General features: G+C 39.4%; 1 pseudogene; it reads left to right on the plus strand.

Moving 5' to 3' along the window:
- The first annotated feature begins 2,644 nt into the window (after window positions 1-2,644).
- On the plus strand, window positions 2,645-11,520 carry LOC136349632 (serine protease inhibitor 42Dd-like; annotated as a pseudogene).
- Window positions 11,521-13,691: the final 2,171 nt, after the last annotated feature.

Raw genomic sequence — 13,691 nt, forward strand, 5'->3', positions numbered from 1 at the left:
GATGGATTGTACAGTGGGCTCTCGGGATGACTTATTTTGGTAGTTAGGCTCAGTGCGATTTGTTCCTTCGCTTGTATATGCCGTTTAGTTTCTTCTGTGGAGTTAGCTCTTATTATGTGTCCATAGTCCAGTAATGGTCTACAGATGGACTTATATATTTTTGTGGCTGTCTTTGTGGATATTCCCTTGTCTTTGTACGTCAGTAGTCGAAAGTATTTAGTCCTTTTCTTAAATTCTGTCCTCATGTTTTGTACGTGTTTTGTAAATTTGAGTTGGTGATCGATTGTTATTCCTAGATATTTAATGTGTTTGGTAGGTTTGGTTGTGTGTCCGTCCGGGATTATTGTCGGTGAGCCGTGAGTGATTCTGTGGTTTGTTAGTAGAAGTTGGTTTTTTGTTGGGTTCGGTGTCAGTCTCCATCTGTAGAACAATTTCATCGTAGTGTCCGTCAGAGTCTGTAGTTTTTCCGCTGTTTTCGTAGCGGTTTTGTGTTACTTAATGTTTAAACTATTTGCTCAAAGTGTGTTCCGCCTTTATTCCAGCACAGTGGAATTCTTCATAATGAACGATCCCACTTCAACACAGGTGTCTAGCCTGTGTAATGTAACTCGGTGCAGGGCAACGGACACTATTATTAAAGAAACGCGTTGGTTCTACTATGTAACTATTGTAATCGACTGTTATTGAAAATGGTTCTTAACCGAACCCTCTTTACTACCCTGAGTCTGTATTTACGTGCATCTTATCAAATAGAGGGGTGATTGTAACATTAATTCCTACATAATGTCCTTTGGTTGAACTCCGGACTCGGCTGATTGCTTGGTCATTGGGCTTGTTAAGGGTTTCCTTCGACAAATGAAACCACGAAAACACCAATTTGGTTTACAAAAGAATGGACTCTATTTAGCTTACACTTATATCAAACAATGAAAGAATTTTAGTCTAAGTAGGAAGAGGGAGAATGCTTAATTGGGCGGGTTACACAATATGACTTTGATTATGTCCCGACACCGAATGCAGCTTCCACACGAACAGAAGAAAAAAGAGAAAAATTACTTCGGTTATCCCTTAAGTACTAAACCCGAGGAATTCCGACCAGGGGCGCACCACCACCAAGAGCCCTTACGGGCTATGGCTACGCCGGATCCCATAAATCGCGGCCATCTGGGGAATGCCTATACTAGTCGCTTTTCTGGGAATATTGCAGGCCCAACAAACTGCCCATCATGGCAATAGTCCCGACCGAGACAGCTTCCTTTGACTAGTAGCATATTCCTCAGCCAAAACGTACCCTTAGTTTTGGCCTGACGGGCCATGTGGTCTGGCACCCAAATGGTATTCTCGGAATAAATATCGCCATACATGGGCGTAACTTAAGGGATAAAATATAAAATACATAACAAAATCAAAATTAACAACAAAAACAAAGAACCAATGGCTTAAGGTCCCTAACAGGGCTAAAGATTAAGTTAGTACAGGGTACTAAGCAATTCTCCATGAGAAATACAAATAGGGTTGATTAAAAAGATGATTTATCCTAATGGCGGTTAATAGGTTCGTTACGCCTGATTGATCGCGTTATACCGACGACAAGAGCCCCCAAGTTAACTACGTTATTTGACCTTATAAACGTGAAATTTTGAATGGCCCCAGAGGAAAAAGTTACAGAGATTTAAATCAGGTAACCGAGCTGTCCGCTCTGTTTCACCTCGCAAAAAAATTGGCACTGACTCTTTTTTAATGAAAAATTGCAACTTCTGGAATGCCATTTACTTCACTTGTAGTGTGACAGGGTGGAAGCTAAACGCGAATTCAGTAAAACACCTTTATTTAACAAACTTGAAGGTACAAGATTACGAACACAGGTTGTAGATTTCTGTTAGGCACGAATAAAGTTGATTTTCGTTTCTTAGTTGCTTCTTTCTTAACTGCTCTTCTCGAACTCTCACTCGAACTCTTGCGTTTGTGTTTTCTTATATACTACTTCGTATCTCTAGATATCGTTAAGGGTAGATTTAGACCTTTAACCTATTTAATTACAGTGAAATGGATTTAGACCTTTAGCCTCGTTAATTATGAATTTGTTGTACTAACATAGTGACGTCCTAATTGTTCTGTAATTATGTCTGGTTGTTTCCATTCGATATGAGTGGGTACATTACACACTTTCAAAAAATACAGAAGGCCTTCATGTTATTTTTTTTTGTTTTTATCAATTTTAATTTCTTCGGATACGATAAGGAAAAGAATTTTTTCCTCGAAAATATTTCGTATCTAACCCCAATAAAATCGGATATACAGGGTGGCCCACCTAAAACAGTCCACCCGAAATATCTTGAAAGGAATTTTTTTCGGGGGTCGCATCCCCCTCAAGAACCTTAAATGGGACGGGGATCAAATGGAACATCAAATCAAAAAGATTTCAATTTGTGTGTTTTTGAATGTTGATGGGTTTTAAATGGGCCACCCTGTATATGTACACGCCCATAAGAATAGGTTTCACAAAACGGTTCGAAAATAGCGGGTGACATTTTAAAAACTAAAGTTGCAGTTCCTACGAGCGTTATGGGGTAAGAAAAAAAAAGTTCAACAAATCAAAAAGTTTTGCCTTTATAAGTAAACCAGGAAATTCTTTCCATTGCAGGAAATTCTCAAGGATAAGCCCAACCAAAACTTCATATTCAGCCCGTTTTCAATCGAAGTAATCTTGGCTTTGACCGCGGCTGGTGCCAAGAATGACACTCATTTAGAGTTCGTTTCCGCCCTTAATTTGCCCGCGCAAGAAACGACCGAAGAAGCCCTTAAGTATGTTTTTTTTTTATCATTGCGCCCTTGCTAAACTCTTTTTGTTGCAGAAATTTCTTTATTTTGTTAAAAGGAAAATCCGACGACTTCCAGTTATCGTCAGCCAAAAACTGTTCGTTAATAAAAATTTCCAAATTCTGGACAGTTTCAAAAAGCGAGCCATCGAAAATTATGACGCCGATATCGAAAATATTAACTTCACTGAGGTATATTGTTGATTTTTACAATAATTAACATTGTTAATTAGAGTTTTAAAAGGGTTGAAGCAGCTCAAAAAATTAACCGATGGGTGGAAGAGCACACCAACAACAAAATCAGGAACATAGTCTATCCTAATGATATCGATGATTTTATCAGATTGTGCCTGGTAAACGCTTTACATTTCAAGGGTAAGAAGTAATAGTTTCCCGTCTATTTGAAGTACCAAAAGTATTTAGGCACTTGGGAGAGCGAGTTTTCGTACAGCAACAAGGAGACTTTCTATATAACCAAAACAAACACTAAAGAAGTTGATATGATGAAACTAAATGCGTCATTTAGCTACTACGAATCTCCAACGCTTAAAGCCAAATTCTTGGAGCTGCCATACAATGGAAATAATATTACAATGACCATCGTCCTCCCCGACGAAATCGAGGGGCTTGCAGCCCTAGAAAAAGACATACATCCCCTTCTTAAACCCCAAAAGTTGGAGTATGAACACGTGTCTGTAACTCTGCCTTCTTTTCTTGTTGAGAGCAAGTATGACCTGAGGCCCATCTTAGAAAGAGTAAAAACAAGTCTCATCTTTGAAATTAGCTTTTGGAAATAGTTTTTCTTTAGTTGGGGTTGAAAAAGGTCTTCAGCGATAGTGCGGATCTTAGTGGGATTTCTAGTGAGCCTTTGAAGGTGTCTGCAGCGGTCCAGAAGGCTTTTATCAATGTAACCGAGTTTGGAACTGAAGCTGCAGCTACAACTATCGGTAAGTGACTTTTTTTGGGATTCTTCATGTGTTTGCTGCTTTCAATTGCAGTAGGCGCTCGGTTATATGAACACCCTATTATGTGAACCACCCGCTACAGTGAACACTTAGTTCAAATAACGTCGGGTTCTACAGAGTGAACGGCGTTGATCTCGATTAAGTGAACAGAAACACTAGTTGGCAATATGCACTATTAAGGTGGTAACCTGTAACATGTTCCTTCCCACATTGATAGGGACTTCCCCGAAAATGTCGAAAGACTCGAAAGGGACGGAGGGTTAATTTCATCGGTGTATGGCTTGCGTATACCGCGACAGGTGCACATTACAAGTTTATGCAAAGTTCATCATTGTGAAGCGAAAATTGTTAACTTTATCAGCAAAAAGCGGCAGTACAAAAAGTTCAGAGAATGGTATGAGTGTTACAAGTTTATCAAAAAAGTATGGTGTCGCAGAATCTACAATTTGTGCTGTGAAAAAAAATCAATTGAACATACTGAGGGTAACATCGCAATGTTTTTTTTTTTTTTTTATTAAAAAATACTCTTTATGAGATCCTTTAAAACTATTACAATCTGATCTTTTAAATACACTGACTTTCAAAAAAACCGCAACACCAAGAAGAACGCATTGAATGTATTTGAAATTTTGGTATGATTTTAAACCTGCAAAGAGAAAAAAATGATAAAAATTTCAAGTTCGTATTTTAATGCGATATGAAGTTTTTCTTTACTTTTTTATCTGTGACGATCGTTCTTTTTGCAAATTTTTTTACAGGCGGATAGCGATAAAGGTACTATCGTTAGTACCATATTGAATGTGTGGTAGTGCAAAATGCCCCGTGTACGCCAAAATGCAGTTTATCGGCACTTAACTCCCTTTGAAAGGGGATGAATTGTTGGTATGCATGAGGCAGGTTTACCTTTCCGCGAAATTGCACGTAAATCGGATCGAAACGCATCAACAGTGCTAAGAGATCGGAGAGACTGGTCTAACGAAGGGTCAGTAAATCGTCATCATGGTAGTGGCCGTCCAAGAATGACGAATCAACGCGAAGACCGACGACTTCGTCGTTCAGCGACAGGCGCCCCGTTTGAAACAATTCCGTCTCTTGGTGCTAACTAGGTGGCCACCCTAAATCGAAGGGTCTCCCTTAGTACGATGTATCGCAGAATTCGAAGTTTTGGACTAAATTCATATCATCCTATGCGTCGGCTTCCATTATCACGAAACCACAGGGTGGCCCCACTGGAGTGGTGTCGTCTGAGAGTGCAATGGGTGGATGAGTGGAGAAGAATCGTGTTCAGCCGATTTTGTTTATAGCGATCTGATGGACGGTCACGTGTTAGAAGGCGGAGAGGAGAGCGATTAAATTTGGACTTTTTGGAAAGGCGTCTGTCATGAGGGGAATCCTGTCATTCCCCTGGACAATGTAGTAGTTAATGGGTTCTGCTTCCGCGGCTGGTTCTAAACCTTTTGGTTGCCGAAGGACCACTCTCGTTTTTGTCAGACCGAAAGAAACTGAGTTGGATTGAATTGCTTGATTGACTTTTTGAATTTGTATATTAGCAAAGCTCTTAGCTTAAAGGTGTTGACAAGTGCTCGGTGTCTGATGATTTCACGGGCAAATTTTGACTTTTTGCGAATTATTAATCTCTGATGAGGTCTAGTGTGAACTGACTAAAAAGTGGGTGGAAGTCTCACCAGTCAGTTCCCACCACCCTTCCCTTATCACACGGTAACGACCCTTTATTGAATTACTGGAATTGGACGTCCTCCGCGGTACCAGGGATTGGTCCTTTGTTTGCCTCTAGTCGGGTTTTTTTTTCTTGAAATCACCAGGGTTTACGACCTTTTCTACGACTATGGCTAATTGCAACCAATATCACAGATGTACTGCAGTGGGATTCTTGGAAAATTTTTACAGTGTAAATTTTTCTTCAAGGGACTCCATTATGGGAAAGTTTCCAGGGTTATGATACCCTTTCGTTGTAGTTTATTGCCGACATTTGGCATTCCCGAAAAAGTCTGATTGTTTTCAGACAGCGTCATTCTGGTTTAACACCAGGTGTCATGGTTTGGGGTGCCATCCAGTATGGTAGTCGGTCTCCTCTTGTTTTCGTTTATGATAGATTAAATGCTCAGAAGTGCATTAATAGTGTCTTCGAACCCATTCTTGTACCATACATGCACGACCATCCTGGAAGCACATTTCAACAGGATAATGCGCGACCACATGTAGCCAACGATACTTTGAGGTATTTGGAAGCTGAAAATTTGGATACTTTGCCTTGGCCAGCTCGGTCTCCAGATTTGTCCCCAATAGAGGATGTATGGGATATAACGGGTCGGAGACTTCGACGTTTGGCTCGCCCTCCAGAGACCATAGATGAACTCCGCGAGCGGGTGCAGATTGCCTGGGATACAATGCCACAGGAAGATATTGACAATTTAATTTCAAACATGCCACGTCGCTTACAGGAATGTATTAATTTAAGAGGAGATACCACCCATTATTAAATTATTATTAAATTTTTTCACTTATTCACGGCAATTTTCTTTTGATATTTTGACCGTTTTTATCTCTTACCCGACCCAACGTCATGCTAGAATTTCAAACGTGTACGATGCGTTCTTCTTGGTGTTGCGGTTTTTTTGAAAGTCAGTGTAGTTATGTTATCTACCAGTTTAAATGTTAAAAGTGAGTTTAAGAAACTGAGGTTACGCCCATGGACAGCCCCAGCCTTTGGGTGGTACTGGTGGAATTCCCAGCGCTTAACACCCATCTTCGGTGAAGGGAAGTTATTTTATGATTGGGATTTCCAGCGCTATTCTTTGTCTAAAATTGCGAATCTAAATTAAAGGTACCGCCAAACGAATACACTGGCTGGGCTCCAATAAAGACCCAGCGACCATGCCTCTATGCGGTACGTTTTAACGCGACAAGGTAGCCTAGAAGCCGCTAATGGGCCTTATCGGGAGTACGCCCATGGGTGATGCGCCTCCGTATCGGTACTTAAGGAGGGTGCGAAACTGAAGACTCTCTCTTTCCTCCTGACCTCTTTACGGACACGTGCGCGCTAGACTCTTCTCATCAACATACTTTTAATCTCTCGATATTGTATGGTTGTTAATGGCACGAATAAATCTTTATTAAATTAAGAAGATTTAGTCTCTCTCATACGCGAAAACAGTGTCTCTGAGACTGCGACCTCAGGGTAGTCCTTTCTAATCGATCAATCCAGTCAATAATCTACGTAGTTCACGGTTATCGTATCGATAAGGGGTGAATCGACCCAAACACGTACACGCGCAAAATTAAGGACCAAATAAGGCTCTAGGCAACCTGAGTTGGTTAGGTTTCTTTCGAAGAACTCAGTCATCATTTCTTGTACTGCATTAATTGAAGAGTCCTTGTTAACAATTAACTAACAATACCAGGTCTACCGGTATGAAATGAGCGCTAGTTTATGAAAATAAAACACCAATTTTAACAAGAGAAAAAAAATTATTCTAAATATTGACCACTGCTTTCTACACATTTTGACCACCTTTTTGGCAATTTATGGATACCACGCCAATAGAAATGGGCTTCTTTGGCATCAAACCAATTAGACACCCAATTTTCTACTTCTTCGTAGGAATCGAAGTGCTGCTCATCCAATTCGTGTCCCATCGATGAAAACGAATGGTAGTCCGAAGGAGCCAAGTCTGGTGAGTACGGCGGATGGGGTAGCAACTCCCAGCCAAGTGTTTTGCTGGTATCATGAACCGGTGTTGCTTTGTGTGCAGGTGCGTTGTCATGAAGCAAACTTACCTTCCCGTGTCTTCTGGCCCGTTCTGATCGTTTTTCGATCAATGCATTGTTTAAATTAATCAATTGTTGTCGGCAAAGAACGGTATTAACGGTTTCGCAGGGTTTTAAATGCTCGTGGTGCACCACACCTTTCTGATCCCACTAAACACACAGCTTTGCCTTCTTGCCGAATCGATCAGGTTTAGCAGTCGATGTTGATGGTTGTCCCGAATCAACCCATGACTTTTCCCGTTTAGGATTTCGAAAATAAATCCATTTTTCATCTCCAGCAACAATTCGATGCAAAACTGATTTTCTTTCGTGCCTTTGAAGCAACATTTCACAGGTGTTTGTTCAGTTCTCCATCTGTCTTTCATTCAATTCTTGCAGCACCTATTTTCCACACTTTTGGTCTTTCCCATAGCTTTTAAACGATCAGAAATTGTTTGTTGTGCAACATTTATCATTTCTGCCATTTGCTTTTGACTCAAAGTGTCATCTTCATCCAATATTGATTGCAGTTCGGCGTCTTCAAACTTTTTTGGTGGCCTGCCACGTTCCTCATTTTCCTCATCAAAATTGTTATTTCTGAACCGTTGAAGCCATCTTTTGCACGTTGCTTCTGATGAAGCACAATCGCCATATGCCTCGACAAGCATCCGATGCGACTCTGCTGCGCTTTTCTCCAAATGAAAGCAAAAAATTAATGCTTTTCCCAAATCATCATTTTGTGGTAGAAAATTCGACATTTCTGACACAGTGAAATAATACATTGTTATTTGTTCAAGGATCTGATTTGTACTAAATATGTTTGTCAGTTTGCATACCAACCAAGCAAACAAAAGAAAAGGTTTGTTTACAACAAATGCCCTATATCGAGACATTTACATCCTGACGCTCACTTCATACCGGTATACCTGGTACACCAGGTATCCTCAAACAAACAATGCTCTTTATACAATATACTCAGATTTTTCAAGCAGGCCGAAGCAAAACTGTTCCAGAAAGTTCAGATTTCTGAATAAATTTAGATTTTTGTGCATTATACACAGATAGGCGAAATCATACTTCCTTCATCTCTATTAAGAACTGAGTGAAATCTACCTTTTATACGTCGCTCAAACCTGAGACATATTATTTCTTTACTTAAACATCTCAATATCTGATCTCAAATATTGAAGATCATCTGAGATATCACACTTAAGATATTATACTGCACAAGCGCAATACGATGAAAACAATTTAGTGCGGATGGTAGGAGGTAAAAACGTGGATGTTAGCCGTAGTAACTAAGCAAAGCACACACAGGTGGCGCAACCGTTAAGTCTATCTGGTGAAGCCGCAAAAATTGGGCCGAAAACCACATTTATGCTTCTTTCAGTGCAAACCTCAAAGCCCTATTAATAGACTAAAACTGCAATATAGGGGAGGGAAACCGCCACAACAAGCAGACATTGTTTCATAGAGCATTTTAAAAGTAGAAGATCGAAACTTTGTCTGTCACGTACCAACTTACCAACAATATCAGTACCAACACCAAGCAACACTCCCTACTGAAAACTATTCATATTAGCTTCTAGTGCAAATAAGCTTCTGGTGCAAATAAGCTTCTAGTGCAAATAAGCTTCTAGTGCAAATAAGCTTCTAGTGCAAATAAGCTTCAAGTGCAATTAAGCTTCTAGTGCAAATAATTTTCAGCTACCGATGTTGATTGGTGCCATGAACTGTGAATTTTTTATCATCGCAAACTGCTAGTTTTTGTTTGTACTTTTTCAAGCATTAGTCCCACCCTGAAATTTAAATACAAAGCCTGACGTACATATGCATGTGAGCATTCTTTGTCCATGTTGAAACTATTAATCAATTATCTGAAAATATCATGGGGTTCTGGCTCTAAATTCCTCCCAAGATAAGTGCGAGAAAATGGTAAAAGGGCTGTCATGAATCTCCTCGCACGTCTTGTTTATGTTAAGATCATCAATTGGCATTATCTGAAAGTGGTACAGGCTTTTGGTACCAAACTCTTCCCCAGATTAGCGTGAGAAGAGAGGGTTGTTTGCAAATTCCTTTAGCGTAGGTGAGAATGACGTTTAGGGGTTTGGTACCCGTGGGAAAAAGGATGGACAGCCCTTCCATCTTACCGGTTCTCTGACGAAGAAGGGATGTGTTCTGTGTATGGATACCGGGTCGTATAGGGATTCCCTTTTTGGTTTACGAGGAATAAAGAAGTGCACTGAGAATTGTGTCGTTTCTCTCCACTCTTGAACCGTGAATTTTACATGCATATGATTTTCCCTTAATCTCTTTACAGGCTCAATCTGTATTTGCATATCCTACTAAAGGATTTTGGTTTTTATAATGCCACAATGTGATTGCATTGGTACCTTCAAGTAACTTGAATTAAAATCGAACGTCGAATCAAAATTTCAATAAATATTTAAAATAAACAACGAGTATCAACTTCCGGTGCAACCGGAAGTATGACGTCATTGGAAATGTTTTAGATGAGGCCGTCACAAGGCTCTTAATCTCAACCAAACCACCAAATTTTGGTTACATTGTTATTCGTAACTTTCCTAAACCGTCTAATGACGATTCCCGGAGGAACGCCCTGTATAATGCATACGACAAAGACCATATTTTGGTAAAATTTTACGGTGGTGGTTCTCCGGTCACCTGAATGCACCTGGAAGTTCTAATTAACTACGCATTTCACTTACAAATTGTTTGTTCAACTCACACAGTTCCATTTTCTTTGTCTTCATCACCTACAGGACGTTTCGTTGTAGACCACGAATTTCTCTATTATGTTAGATCTAACGACGTCATGCTACCTATAGGGCGAATCGTCCATAGGGTATGCGTGTGCTTTACCTACACATGCGTCTCTCTTCCCACGTTTCTTCCGGATGCTTTTGTAGTACCGGTTAGGGGGTACTGGTACCGACCCACGTTCGCTCACACTTTGCGTTTCTTTCACTACTTGTAGAATATAGAATACCAGATGCGGGAATTCCAAAACGTTTCATTGCCGATCAGTTTAAGTTTTACGTGAGTGTCCATGGAATTGTCCCTATCGCAGGACGAATTCTCGGAATTTAACCGCAGGAACATGCAAAATAAAGGCTATTTTATCTTATTTGCGATCAAAGTTAAAATCGCCGCGGAATAAGTAGTTTGGTGCTGCCTCTGCATTTATGGGCTTCAGTGGAAGTTCGACTAGTTCTTGGAGATTTAAGGAGGGTTGAAATTATGTTGATTTATTTAGTCTATTTCACACTAGAATATCTGCCACCTCCAGCTGAGTTTAGCTTCATCTATGCCGTTAAGACGGATAACGTCGTTTTATTAGCTGGACGAATTGATACATTTCAAACGCGATTTATATTACTCTCACTTTCATATGAAATTCACCACCCAATAATAATAATAATTATTATTATTATTAAGTCTTGTAATTTTGGCAAAGTGATGCTTCGTGACTGAGCATCAAATGATCAGGTTTCACTAAAAAAAAAAATTATTAATTAAAAAGTTAATAATGTTCTCTTCGCGGCATTCTTTGCAACGAACGATCAATATCCTCCTGGGATGTTTCATTCCATGCTATCTCAAGGTGATGTCGTAGATCGTCCAAATTGTTTAGAATTCTCGGTAAATTTCGAATGATCATCGAGAGATGTTCGATAGGTGATAGGTCCGGCGACTGTGCAGGCCAAAGCAACATGCCGTGGGCTGAGAGGATGTTGCTGAATCCCTTCTTCAGACCACGAAGACCATATTCTCGCAATAGTGGTGTGGTTCCGATTCAATCATCGGGCAATTTCATGAACAGAAAATTCACTCTTCTTCATGCCGATAATTCACCCTCTATCAAAATCCGAAAGGTGGGAGAAATTTCGACGCTGACTCACTGGGGGCATCTTAAGACGTCCTGCGGGAGTTTAACAACAAAGTAACTGATATTTCCATGTAGATATTATTTTATTTATTTATTATTATTAACAAATGGATACAAAAATCTAGAAGATCCCTGATAAAAAAAAACCATTGCTGTTCTTTCTTTTGTACTGGAACTTTGATCATTTGATACTCTATAATGAAGCATTACTTTACCAAAATTAGAAGATTTAATTATTATTAATATTATTATTATTATTATTATTGCGTGGTGCATTTCATATGAAAGTGAGTGTACATCTAGAGACTCGTTTGATTTTAACTCATTCTATTTGCGCACGTATATGAATATATGGCATCGAATAACATTACATAAAGGAACATAGAAGAACTGATTGTTTTTCTCAATACGTCAAGCCCTCATTTTATCTTTGATTATGCATGATATGTTTATTTCAGTCTGGCGCTACATGTCAGGAGTGAAACGGTTTCCACCTGTTAAAGGGTTCCTAGTGGATCATCCCTTTATTTACTACATCAAGTTTCACGATGTTGTGCTGTTTTCTGGAAGAATTTCGCAATTTTAACTGTGCCATAACATATTGCTAGTTAATTATTAAATATATTTAACAAATATGTATTTTTTTTTCAATCATTTTGTTCCCACCTTTGTGCTTAACGCTGATGGGAAATTACATGTTACCAGATCTAACCTGAACTAACCCGGCTCGAACGTTTGTTGCAGTGTTAATGAATTTTTTGTTTTTAGTAACTGCGGTATTTCGGCAGAGATTCCTTCTATAGAAGAAACTACATATTTTGTCGCCAATCATCCATATATTAGGTCGTGTAGTATAAAATGAGTAGATTCTCGAAATGCCACATTCAACTGCGAATAACTTCACTCTAAATCTATATTTGGACTTGACTTTTTTATGTGGAAAAGGCACATTCTTCCTCTTTCGATCAGAGTTTAAAGTGTTAAAAATTATTGAAAACTTTTATTTTTATAAAAATTTTTGTGCAGCCATGCAAAATAGTGAAATTCGTGTGTTAATGAAATATGAGTTCCACCGTGGAACCACAACAGCTCAGAGGGCTCGCAATATTAATGATGTGTTTGGTACTGAAGTCACTTCACATCAAACAGTATCTTGTTGGTTCATGAAATTTCGTTCTGGCAATTTTGACCTAACAAATGAACCACGTGGACGACCTGAAACTCAAGTGGATAACGATCATCTGAAAGCCGTGGTGGAAGCGAATCCACGTCAAAGTGCGTTCGAATTTTCGTTAATATTCAGTGTAACCAAAAAAACAATATTGACTCATTTGGCTGAAATTGGTAAGGTGAAAAAGCTGGACAAGTGGGTACCGCATGAGTTGAGCGACATACAGAAAGAACGACGTCTCGAAGCTTGTGTTTCTTTGTTGTGCCAGTATAATAACGATCCATTTTTGAATCGGATTGTTACTTGTGATGAGAAATGGATCCTATATGACAATACCAGACGTTCATCACAGTGGTTGGATCAAGATGAACCACCAAAACATTGTGCGAAAACAAATCTTCATCAAAAGAAGCTTATGGTGTCCATTTGGTGGTCCAACACAAGTGTCATCCATCACAGCTTCATGAAACCTGGTGAATCGATTAAGGCTGATGTCTACTGCCGACAACTGACCGAAATGATGAGGCAACTGACAGTTAAGTAGTCAAGATTAGTCAATCGAAGCGCACCGCTACTGTTGCACGACAACGCTCGGCCACACACTGCACAAGTCACCTTGGCCAAGCTACAAGAGTTGGAATTGGAAACTCTTCGTCATCCACTTTATTCACCCAACTTAGCACCCACTGATTACCACTTCTTTCAAAATTTGGATAACTTCTTGGTAGGGAAAACATTCAACTCCGACGAGGCTGTCAAAGTTGCCTTCCATGAGTTTATCCACTCCCGGCCTGCAGGCTTTTACAGCAGGGGAATCAATGAACTTCCCATTAAATGGCAGAAGTGTATTGATAATGGTGGTGCATATTTCGATTGACAATAAAAACATTTCATATGAAAAAAAAATGACTAAAGTTTCAATTCAATTCTACTCATTTCATACTACACGACCTAATATAATCCTTCTAATTTCTTAAGTTTTAACTTACTTCTCAGTGCTTAAAATTAGTGTTTTCTCTATGTTATTTGTTTGTATAAAATGCATTAAATTTTGGAAA

This window comes from Euwallacea fornicatus, chromosome 39, assembly GCF_040115645.1.
Source record: "Euwallacea fornicatus isolate EFF26 chromosome 39, ASM4011564v1, whole genome shotgun sequence".
In the NCBI taxonomy this organism is placed as follows: domain Eukaryota; kingdom Metazoa; phylum Arthropoda; class Insecta; order Coleoptera; family Curculionidae; genus Euwallacea; species Euwallacea fornicatus.